The sequence below is a fragment of the Mus caroli genome, chromosome 11, assembly GCF_900094665.2.
Source record: "Mus caroli chromosome 11, CAROLI_EIJ_v1.1, whole genome shotgun sequence".
In the NCBI taxonomy this organism is placed as follows: Eukaryota; Metazoa; Chordata; class Mammalia; order Rodentia; family Muridae; genus Mus; species Mus caroli.
In genome coordinates, this window is record NC_034580.1 from 84,106,979 (window position 1) to 84,119,285 (window position 12,307).

General features: G+C 49.4%; 1 protein-coding gene across 2 annotated transcripts in view; it reads right to left on the reverse strand.

Annotated features, from left to right (window-relative positions):
* The window catches only part of Akap1 (A-kinase anchoring protein 1), a 33,606-nt gene extending 21,508 nt beyond the window's left edge, over window positions 1-12,098 (reverse strand). The window contains exon 1 of one of the 2 annotated variants that reach the window (XM_029483477.1): window positions 10,686-10,942. The gene's annotated coding sequence lies outside the window, so the exon portion shown is untranslated. Of the gene's footprint in view, window positions 1-10,685; window positions 10,943-11,908 lie in introns of those variants that run through there. The other variant, XM_021176099.1, reaches the window with a different exon arrangement.
* Window positions 12,099-12,307: the final 209 nt, after the last annotated feature.

Consider the following 12,307-nt stretch of genomic DNA (forward strand, 5'->3'; position numbering starts at 1 on the left):
TGTCCACCTCTCCTTGCGGACAGGCCCAGCGCCTCAGTCCTTTCTAGTGATGCAAGAAAGCAAACTCTCCTACAGTGGTCTCCCCAGTTACTTCATCTCAGGTAGGGGTGTGGTTTGGGGGTTTTATTTGTTTGTTTGTTTTAAGCACAACCATTTATTGTTACTGTTGTTTTTTAATATTTTTTTTTCAAGATAATGTTTCTCTGTTGTAGCCCTAGCTGTCCTATAGACCAGGCTGGCCTCGAACTCAGACATCCACCTCTGCCTCTCTAATGCTAGGATCAAAGGTATGCACCACCATGCCTTGCACGGGGGTGTGGTTTTTGAAAAGTTTGAAGGCTGTGTTCAGTCCCTCTTGGCCCCCATCTTGGTCTCTTCGTTATTACCTAGCTTTACGAGAGAATTCTGTCAGGCTCTAGGGGGTGACTACAAAGCAGATTCAGGAATGCACTTCTGGGTACATGGAGTCCTCACCTCACCACAGAAGGCACCACACAGGCCTGCTCCAAAGATATGAGCAGTGACCTGACAACAAGCTTACTTAAAAGACAAGAGGATCACGAGTTAGAGGCCTGGTCTCAAGACCAAGCAAATAAAAACCAATATGGTATGTGGCTTCACAAGAGGTAAGGAAAGATATTGATGTGTGGCTAACGATGCCAGCAACAGAGAAATCATAAAGGCAGAAGAGAAAAACTCTATTCAATAAATATGTATTGACAAGTCCAAGTACCAAGCAGTGTAGGGCAGAAATGAGTGAGAAGCTCTGAACCTTCCACAACATTTTTGGAGGTGAATACCCGTGACCTCTTCCCTAGTGAGCTGCTCTGCTGCCCACGCTGCCACTGACTGGTCCAAGGGGCAGAGGAAAAAAAAAAAAAAAAAAGTCTGGTGGTTGGAGGAATGAGCAGAAAACAGAGTACCATTTCCCCAAGCAAGGATGCTCCAGTTCCTTGTGCAGGGATGAGAGGCCTTTAGACTGTGTGTTGAAGAGCCAAGCATACCTGGGCTGCACTCAGTGACCACTGTCTCCACCACCTGGGAGTTCAAATCCAGGTCTCGTCTCCTTCACAACTTCCAAAAGGTAAAGCCTTCTGTTAGCTTGGGAGAAGGAGCCTCCTGGCTTGGTTGTCCTTGCTGAATAGTCCTGTGTTCAGTCGCATATTCCCTAATGCCCACTCTCAAAGGGACCTGCTCTCCTGCACATATCAGCATGCTTGATAGCTACCCACCTGTGCACGCACACACACACTCTCAGCAAAGTACTGGAGGAATTGTTCTCCCCAGACAATGGAGTGAATCTAGAAAGGAGGGGAGTATCTGTAGGCATGTTGTTATTGTGCGCTGTGTAAAGAATATCCTTGTATTACTCAAGTGCTGACTTCCGGGCCCCCATATCTGGTAGCAATTTTTATTCTAAGAATCTCCTGTTTCAATATTGTGTAAATATTGCTCCCCAATTATTCTCTGAATGGTCAATAAAGCTAGCTGATCAGCCAATGACTGAGCAGGGTAAATAGGGCTGATCTCTTTCTCCCAGCTAAGAGAAGGAGGGGAGGGAGGGGAGGGAGGGGGGGGGAAGAGTCCAGGCGGCTTCATGAGAAAAGACCTGGAGCCCAGAGAGTCAGATCAGTACTAAAATGCAAGTATCTCTGGGATTTTGGCTGGGAGGTAGCCAGATCCGTTTAGAGGATTAAAATAAAGGCATACTGCTGTTCAGCTGTTGTGCCCTTAAAGTTTGTTAAATAAATGTAATAGTCCAGCAGGTATCACATCCAAGGAACACATCAGACAGAGAAAATCCCCAGGAGGAAGAGGAGGCAGAGCCAACAGAAAGGGGTAAATCCCCAGAGCAAAGTGGAACTCTGAGGAGGAGCTGGTAGGCAGAACCACAAAAGCCTCTCCACCAAGGGCATGATGCCTGCCACAATGATAGAGGCTAGGGGGGAGCGGGAGCTAGGAAAGACACAGAAAAGTATAGAAAGGGGGTCTGAGGTACGAAGATGGTGAACACCAGACAGGGGGGGGGGGGGGGGCGGGGGCAGAGGGAGGAACAAAATTATATCTATAACCTGAGAGCTCTGTAGACACAGATGTTTATGAATAGCAACCTTCAAATTACGCTACCTCTATATTATTGAGAAACTGAGGAAGAAGGTGTAGGGATGAACAGAACATTTACAGTAGAAAACCAGTTAGTGTTTTCTGAAGAACAGAAGGAGGAGGAGGAGGAGGAGGAAGAGGAGGAGGAGAGAAAGAGAAAAGCAAGCAAGCGTTCAGACTGGAATCAGATGAAAGTCGACTGACAGGACAGCTAGAAAGCGCAAGCAGTGCCAAGCATGTACTGCTCTTAAAGAGGTGAGTTAAGGTCCCAGCCCCCCACACTAGGTGGCTCACAACCACCTGTGAGTCCAGCTCTAAGAAATACAGTTCCTCTGTCCTCTTTAGGTGCCTTCATACATGGCAGACAGGCAGGCACACACAGGAGCACACACACACACAATTAAAAATAATAAGTAAGGGGGCTGGAGAAATGGCTCAGCCGTTATGAGCACTGTCTGCTCTTCCAGAAGACCTGGGTTCAATTCCCAGCACCCACATGGCAGCTCACAACTGTCTGTGACTCCTGTTCCAGGGGAATCAAACACCCTCATGCATGAACATGCAAGCAAAACACTAATGTATATAAAATAAAAATAAATAAAATATTACAAATATATTTCTTTTAAAAAGAGAGACAGGGCTGGAGAGATGGCTCAGTGGTTAAGAGCACTGACTGCTCTACCAGAGGTCGAGTTCAATTCCCAGCTACCACACGGTGGCTCACAACCATCTGTAATGGGATCTGATGCCCTCTTCTGGTGTGTCTGTGTACTCATATACATAAAATAAATAAATCTTAAAAAATAAAATAAATAAAAAATAAAAAGAGAGACAGGAAAAGGAAGGAAGGAAGAAATGTTCCAAGTAGCTTCCAGGATGCTCTCACAGAGCAAAGGACTGTCTGGGGAACCAAACCCAGGTCTGTCAGGTGGATTCTAGGCGAGCCCTGAGTCATACAGCCCCAGCAAAGGACTGCGTTTTCAAATCTGAACACTGCCAAGGCACTGGGTCCAACCCCCAGAACAACAGATAAGCAAACCTCTCTTTCCATAGGCAGTGCTGACAGTGTTGATCTGGGGTTTGGGTTTTGAGACAGGTTTTCATTATGTGGCTCAAGCTGACTTGAAATCTTTAGAGCATAAACTTCCTGCCTCAGCCTCCCAAGCCCTGGGATTCCATGCACATGCCACAATGCCCGGCCAAAACTCCCTACAAAGGATACTCTATTTCCACAGTATGTCGTTCCTGCTAACCAAGGTAAACATGTAGTGGTGCCAACTCGCACAAACAGGTAATGATCTTCTCTGATAACTGGTGGCACCTTACTTCAGATACCCCTGAAACTAACATAGTAAAAAAATCAAGAAGAGAACGTGCTCACCAATAGAGCTTTCTTTGGGGAACCATGGCAGCAGGCTCTCCAATGCTAAGGTAGCAGGACCCATCATTTAATAAAGGTATCAATGCCTACTGCGAGCTAGTACCATGGGGACTGGGGACTCAAACTTCAGGTAATAAGACAATGCAATGAAGAACTTACTGTAATTTGCCTGTAGTCTCTGAACTGGTTGAGAGCACAGAGCCCTAAGGCACCCCTGGCATATTCCCCATGCATGTAAAAGTAACGGGAGGGTTAACAAATGCTTTTCTGTGGGCCCTGCGGTTGAAATGAAAAGGGCTATGGAGAATATATATATGGGATGGGAAGCTGTATGCAAAAGTGTGAGAGAATGCCTCCTGGAAGAAGGGCTGTCAGCACCTCAGAGCTCAACAGTGGAAGCCATGCCAGGAGGAAGGTGGTACAGAGGGGGAGAGAAAAGTCCCAGGCAGAGAAAACAACCCAAGTCCTCGGGCCAGAACAAGCTCAGCTAGCTCAAGGGACAGCAAAGAGAGGCCAAAAAGGGGTCAGAGGAATGGCTGGCTCCACATCCCCCACAGAAGCTGAACTTCAGGAATCACGGGACTCAGAAACATACTGGAGCATCCTTCCAGAGGGACCACTGTCCTCAAGTGTCAAGGAGCTTTGAGTTATAAGCTGCCTCCAGAATCTATTCCAAAATCGTGACACCCCTGGCTAGAAACATAACAGGTATGCTTTGTGGGTAAACCAGTTAATTACTTTTACCCGGAACCTCGGCAAACATGCTTGCCAGGAAGTCCTGAAACCACACTACATATTAGCTTAGAGCCACTGCTGGACCAGTATCCTTACTCCTACCCCTCAAACTGGGTCTAGCCCACTAAAGGGCGCAGCCCCTAGTGGGAGGCGCACCTATACCCAGTGCACACACCCGCACATAAGCCTCACCAGTACTCTGAACAGATCTTACAACAACAACCCTGCTTTCCAGCCAACAGAAACCATAGGCCACACAGGGCCTTATATGGCTTGAAGCTTTCTTAATCAGAAACACATAGATGGGCTGGAGCTGGCAGCTGCGTTAGAGGGAAGGAGGAAGGGGGAGAGTGGAGAGAAAAGGATGAGGAGCAGGCAAACTTGTCAAACTCCTTTTTCATCCCTCTTCCGCCTCATTGGCTTCCTCCCAGCAAAAAAATTCCTAGTGGGGGTAGGAGGTGTGGGATGCAGATGTAACTCAGAGGTAGAATCTAGCATGCACAAGTTCTTGGGTTATACACACACACACACACACACACAAACACCCCTATCTACCTACTTACCCTCCTACCTAGAGCCTTTGCCCCCCTCCTGTGTTGGTATTTTGGTGAAAGCCAGAAGATACCAGTAACTGGACTGCCAGTCAACACATAGTTTCTTCAGACCTTTTTTTGCTACTTTGTGGCCAGCCCTTAGGTTTGGGCAACTTCACCAAAAAGGCAGGGACAAGATGGGGAGTGGTGGTTAATATGTTTTTCCGGGAAAATTAGCTAATGCGGTAACAAGGGATCCTCATTTCCTAGTACCTGGTCCAGCTCCCTAGCTCACTGCTGGTCTCAGTCACATGCCTGCCTGGCCCTGTCCTGAACTCAGAATAGAAAAGGCCACCTCGTGGCGCACGCCTTTAATCCCAGCACTCGGGAGGCAGAGGCAGGTGGATTTCTGAGTTCGAGGCCAGCCTGGTCTACAAAGTGAGTTCCAGGACAGCCAGGGCTATCAGAGAAACCCTGTCTCGAAAAACCAAAAAAAAAAAAAAAGAAAAAAAGAAAAGGCCACCTCGGAGACCTCCCGAGCAAAAGCGGCTACAGCAGTTCCTAAGGCCGCTCTCGTCTCCTCCATCCCCTGGTTAGGTAGCAGTGGCCCCCGAAGGACCTGTCCTGGACCCTTGCAATCACATGCACTTGACTCCCCTGAAGGATGCCACCTGCTAAAAATAACCTCAAGCTTGGTGGAGTGGATGACACCAAAGCCAAAGGACAAAGCCAGGGAGGTTATTCTCAAGAGCTGGTCTCTCTCCAGGGCAGCTAGACAAGCTGGGGTCACTGCCTGGCCTCTGCTCCAGTGACAAGGAAGAGATGAACAGCAGGCAAGAGCTAAGAGCTGCCTCCAAATGGAGTGCTCTCTCGTCCCCACAAAGGCACAGCAAGACCAAGGCTGAGAAGACAAGGGTCTGGGGGCTGCCTGGCCAGATCTTTGCAGTCTCCTCCTCTCTTGGGTAGCAGCCTGCTGAGTCCAGGGGATGGTCTCATGACCTCCATGTGAGGTCTGACAGGCAACGTTATTATTAGAAATCTTGAGTGACTTCAAGGTTGTCTTGAAACCTGCTCAGCTCCCCAGCCCTGAGGGCTTTCTTATTCAGTAATTACTTGTGCATTTCAAAGGTGCACTTCCCTAATGGTGACAGGGCTTTGTAAAAAGTTAAAAGAGTAAGATCTGAACTTCAGTATCCTGTGAAATGCAACCCAAATAGCTCACAGGGTTGTAATGAGGTTTAAGTAACTCAGAAACACTTAACAGACTCAGTCTGTAGGATAAACTTTTAATTCTTGAAAACCCCAATTTCATATTGTAGCTGACAATATAGGAGTGATAATGGAGCAGGCCAGTAGATGGGGAAGTAAAAGATGCACCATCCCAGATCCAAAAGCAGACCAGCCCATCCAGTGTTCTGGAAGTCACCTTATTTATCTTATTTGGGGTCTCAGTTTCAACGAGAGATACTTAACCTCCTCAGAGACAAAAGGATAAAAACAATGTTGTTTAAAAAACAAAACAAAGCCGGGCGTGGTGGCGCACACCTTTAATCCCAGCACTCGGGAGGCATAGGCAGGTGGATTTCTGAGTTCGAGGCCCGCCTGGTCTACAGAGTGAGTTCCAGGACAGCCAGAGCTATACAGAGAAACCCAGTCTCAAAAAAACCAAAAAAAAAATAATAATAATAATAATAATAATAATAATAATAATAATAATAAAAATAAAAAAAAATATAAAACAAAACAAAAACAAACCCCAGCTAGGTAGATACAGTGGTATGCACCTGTAGTCTTAGCTACTTGGGAAGCTGAGGGAGGATCCTTGAGCCCAAGAGCCTGGGACCAACCATGACAACACAGTAAGACCCCATATCAATCAATCAATCAATCAATCAATCAATCAATGTAGAGTATAGTAACAGGTATGCAAAATGTAGACTGAGGCATCAAGTTCAAGGCTACTTTGGCAAGGTCCAAACAAAGCAGACCCAGGACCAGACTGCTGCATCAACAGTTTCTTCCTTCTGGTGCATCTGAAGACAGCTACAGTGTACTATGTATAATAATAAATATTTGGGCCAGAACAAGCAGAGACTGAGTGAGTGGAGTTGACCAGAGCAAGCAGAGGTCCTAAAAATTCAATTCCCAACAACCACATGAAGGCTCACAACCATCTGTACAGTTACAGTATACTCATACATAAATCTTAAAAAAAAAAAAAACAAACAAACCTCGGGACGGTGGTGGCGCACGCCTTTAATCCCAGCACTTGGGAGGCAGAGGCAGGCAGATTTCTGAGATCGAGGCCAGCCTGGTCTACAAAGTGAGTTCCAGGACAGCCAGGGCTACACAGAGAAACCCTGTCTCAAAAAACCAAAACAAACAAACAAACAAACATTCCATCCTGCAGGGGAAACCACTTAAACAAGGAGGAAAACTACTAAAATTAGCTAAGAACTCCCTGAAACTGAACAGATTCACTAGGCTCCTCCCTGCCAGAGTAAACTATAAAAGCTGAAAGTCCCTCTCAGAGGGGAAAAAAAGCTGAGCCACAAAGAAGACAGAGAGGAGAGCTGCAAAGACTCAGACCAGAACAGCTGCCTAGAAGAAGAATACCAGCCATGCTGCCTGGAAGAGGTGTAGACCAAAGAGTCGAGTCGCTGGGAAAGGATCTCTCCAACCTGTTGAGCTGCCTGCAGGCTGGGCAGTGACTTCCAGGTTCCCAGCTCGGAGCTGTGACCCACGCTGGGGTGGGCCGTGGTGATGCAGCTGTCTTTGAGTCATTTCTGCTCCTGTAAGTAACCCCTCCCCCATATTCCTATAAGTAATGCCCTTAAGACTCACTGGTTCATTAAGCTGGACTTCGGTGGTCTACACATTAGTCTGTCATGTGATCCCTAACTGGGGTGAGTAGACGTGTGTCGCGTCTCCCCGGAAAGTTTTGTCACATAACATGGATGAAAAGGGTCATCTATATAAAATCCACTCTCCACAAGTGTATCCTACACCAACATGGCTGGATGTACACCATGGCCACTCTTTTCCCAATGCCTTCTGTAAAGGACACCTCCTGACGTTAAGATGGGCTACCGGGAAATCAGATACAGTAGCTCATGTCTGTAACCCCAGCACTTGGAGGGTTCTGACAGAATGATATGAGGCCAGCTAGGGCTATACAGCACCTGCCTAAGCTACACAAGCAGACCCTGTTACTGACACAGAATGAAAATTCAAACTGGTTTAGCAGGGAGGTTTCATACTGAGGCCCTCTGGAAGCTCTCGGGCCTGGTAATACGGCATTGGCAGACCAAAAACCATGAACACACAAAACTCTTTATGGTGAAGAAGCGTCGCCTCCCCAGGGTGACAGGCAACCACATTCCTCCAGCAGCCCCCTAGGTACAGAGTCAGCACACTGTATAGGTATAAGCCTGAGGCTTGCCCGGCTCTCCCTCCTGCCCATAATCAAAATACTTTTAACACCTTTAGTTCACCAAGTGTCCTTTACCAATTGGAAAAAAAAAAAATAGGCCCAATGGCCAATCGGCTGGTAGGAGCTTAGAGAACTACAGCAAGCCCTGACCTCTTGCCAGCCAAGGCCAGCAGTGACAGGTGTCCTCTGTCCTGAGCACTGCAGGCTTCTCCTTCCTCCAGAACTAACCCCCTTCCTTGCCTTGCTCCCAATGCAAATGGGCATCAGTGACAAGGCTAAGTGAACACAAGCCACCAGTAGACAGGGCAGGGGACAGAATGTTTACTAACAAGAGCTTCAGGGGCGTCCAAATAGCAAGGACCTGGACAGAATGATGTTGCTGAACCCCTCCCCCACCCCACCCCACCCCCAAAATCGTCCCAGCGCTGGTGGCAGCACTCCTCACTGTCACACACCATCAGGAGGAGGACAACAAAGCTAATGACAATGAGGTGATAGAGGTTATGGTGTGTGCCTGTAATCCCAGCACTTGGAAGGGTGAGCAGGTCGTCTGTGTGTTTAGGTAGGCTTCAGTACACGGCATGACTCCTGTCTCAAAAGGGGGGTGTGGGAGGGGCACACTCGAGCCTGAAGCTCAATTGTACAGTACTTACCACGCATAAGCCAATCCCAAGTGCTTGAGAGACTGACTACACCAGGAAGGAGAAACAGAATTTGCCCTATGAAGCAAGATTTAGGACCTAACACACCCCATTGTAGAGATTAGCAAAACTTGAAATGAGATCAGTGGCACATGGGGCCCACAGAACCTAAACATCTCCCCTTAATAAAGTTCCTTGGATGACAAATGCCAGATACAAATCTCACACACACAGGAAAAGACTGAGCCACAGAGAAGCCCAGGCATGGCAAACTCACAAGGGATATTAGGAAGGAGTAGCCAGGGAAAACAGGGCAGCTCCAGGGCACATGAACTTCGGTGTCGTAAAATGCTAGAGCGACCAAGACATGTTGACCCAGGAGGCTAGGTGGCAAAGTGTGGATACACCAATTTGTCTTCCTTCTAAGTTACTAGGTCAGAGGCTAGGCGAGGGAGTGCTTTTATATCTAATCAAATAACTAAGTCAAACAGGGATTCCTTGGGAGTGAGGGATACCATACTTAAGTGCCTAGCATAAACCAGGAACAGTCCCAAGTCTTTATTATTATTATTATTACTCCATTTTTTTATTAGATATTTTCTTTATTTACATTTCAAATGTCATTCCCTTTCCTAGTTTCCCCTCCGAAAATCCCCTATCCCCTCCCCCCTCCCCCTGCTCCCCAACCCACCCACTCCCATTCCTGGACCTGGCATTCCCCTATATTGGGACATAGAGCCTTCCCAGGACCAAGGGCCTCTCCTCCCACTGATGACCGACTAGGCCATCCTCTGCTACAAATAGTCCCAAGTCTTAAATATGATCTCCATCCATGTTTAGGATGAGAAGAAGAAAACTGGAAGCTAAAACTACCTTCCACACACTCTAGCTATGACCAGCCTGGGGCCCAGGTCCACATATAATCTGGGTTACCAGGTAGCAAGACAGATTGTTTTAAAGTTTCGATGCTCAGACACATCACTTCCAGCATCTGAGCAGGCAACAGACAACCGATACCTGTATCTCTGCTGTCACCCAGCAGAGGCTAAGGGTGAATGCAATTCCTACAATTAGCTGGGAGATGGGAGAACTCCCCAAATCGTGGCAAACTCACTAGATTTACATCAGGTCTCACCCACTGGGTTGGACAGCTACTGACCCACTCTACAGAACAAAGCTTTCTGATTTAACAACCTAACCAGAAGCTGTAGTGATTTGCATACACCCTTAGGGTAGGAGAAGGTCCTCTAACCCAAGGCCATTCTTTCTATTTCACAAGACTACACCCAGGAATTACCCAGAACCTACAAAACTGGTTAGAAGTGGGAAAAAAGGCTCAACATCAAGTCCAAAAAGCTCCCCAAACATAACCTCACTTGTTCCTTGGGCTCTAAAAGAGTCCTAAATAATCTTAAGGTGAAACACTTAAATGCCAATCAGAGAAGACTCTGGCAGGAGAGCAATTCGTTCACAGAGTTTATAGATGCTTTGTGCCTTTAAGAGAGGAATGGGTAGGAAGCCCTGTAGACTCTAAGCCTCGCTTTCTAAAGTTAAGCGTTTAAAACAAAACCAAAAACCCCACGGTTACTAATTTGGGAAGGGCTCTGCAGTTAAATGAGCATGTAAGATTGATTTCCTGAAGCAATAGCAATTGTAATTGCAACACACGGATACAGAGGGAGGTAGCACACCAACGGAGATGGTTACATTAGGTCCAGCAACCCTGTTGTTACTGCAGGCGTTAAATTTAAACCCCAAGCAGCCTCGACTTCAGTAGCGGAAAGATAGGCAGTTTAAACCTCACTAATTGCCCTACACATACACCCGACCTTACCGGTTTGAGAAGCCTCCACTCTCACCTGGAGCGAAGTCCACCGGGTTTGTGTTAACCACAGCCCAAGGGTGGAAAGGTACTAGTTGCTCGAGGCATTTCCCGGAGGGGAAAGGTCCGGTTAGGCACAGGGCGTCTCAGAGGTCTCTTCTGCACAGCCCCTGACTATCAGCACCTTCCCTCCCGGAGAAAGGAAACAGGAAAAGATAGGACACAGCAGTAGTTGACACCAGAATGTAGGCTCCTTGACACGTACGGAGGCTTCTCTACGCAGGTTTTTACCTATAACCCCGGCAAAGTCCCCCTACGCCCCATGACCCCTGCAAAGTCCCTCCAGATCACTGTCCTGGGACGGGAAGAAAGGTGGGGCGCGACACGTGACCCTGGACCTCCCCACCCCCGCAAGAAGTCAGCGGGCACCTCTAGCTAGAGGTCTCCCACCTCTTGGGACATGCTTATGGGGCCACAAACTCTAATCCCCCTCGGACACCCAAGCCCACGACCTCCCGATCCTAATTGGTCTTATGGTCTCTCCACCGCCAAAAGGTTTGGGACCTGTCTTGCATCCCATTCTCCCCGCTACAACGGCAGAGTCCGCTCCAATAATTCGCGGCACTGAACTCCAGGAATTGTGTTTTCCTGCTCCGGTTTGCCACCACTGCCGGGCCAACCCAGAGTCAACTGGGCCCAACAATTAGGAAGTTAGGAAGGGAAGGGGTCCCCAAGGACCTCCTCTCCCGCCTTGGGCACCGGGTCCTTGGCAGAGACCGCCCCAGTGCCTCCTCTCCACGCGTAAACTGGGTACACACGACCTTTGAAAAGTAAACGCTAGCGAGACTAGACGACCTTGGTTGGGACGCGCTCGGGCAGGCTACCCAGAAGGGTGAGCCAGCATTGGGAAAGTTGCGCACCGGAGCGCCCAGGGAATTGCGCCCTCACCTCCATCCCAGAGGCCAGTGACGTGAGGGGGGATGGGAGGGGAAAGCAGCGGCTTAAAGCAGCGCCCCGAGCTCAGCGCACGCGATCTGTCAGCAGCAGCAGCCCTGGGACCGGGAAAGACCAGCGGGGCGCACGGGTCATCAAGGCACAGACCCGCCCGCTTGACAGCAGGCGCTGTGCACAAGGCTCTCGGTCCCCGGAGTACCTGGCGCGCGCGTCGCACCCTGCACCTGCACCCCAGGCTTCCCCATCACCCCAACTCGTTCTCCCTCCGGGCCCGGCGGGCGGGTGCCCGTGCCAGCCGTCACTTACCTGCTCCTGGGCGACCGTCTAGGCACTCAGTCCTCCCGCCACCGCCCCCTGGCCCCCCACCTAGCCCAGCGGCCCTGCCCCGCAGCGCTGCACGGCGCTTCGGCCGCTCCCCCACGTGCTAGCCCAGGCCGGGCGAACACAGAGACATTAAATACTGAGGACGCGCAACGACGTGCCCGCGGCGCGACGCAAGGCCCCGCCCCTCGCCCTCGGCTCCCTGGCGTGCCCCCCTCGCCCGCTCGCTCTCCTGCGCGTGCGCGCCATCGGCCGCTCCCTCCCCCGACTTGCGCGCGCCTCTCTCCCAGCTGCGCCAAGAGGGGCGCGGTCAGGAGCACTCCGCAGACTTCCCGGAGCTGCTCGGGCCCGCCTTGCTGGCGCTCTCGCGAGAGTAACAATATT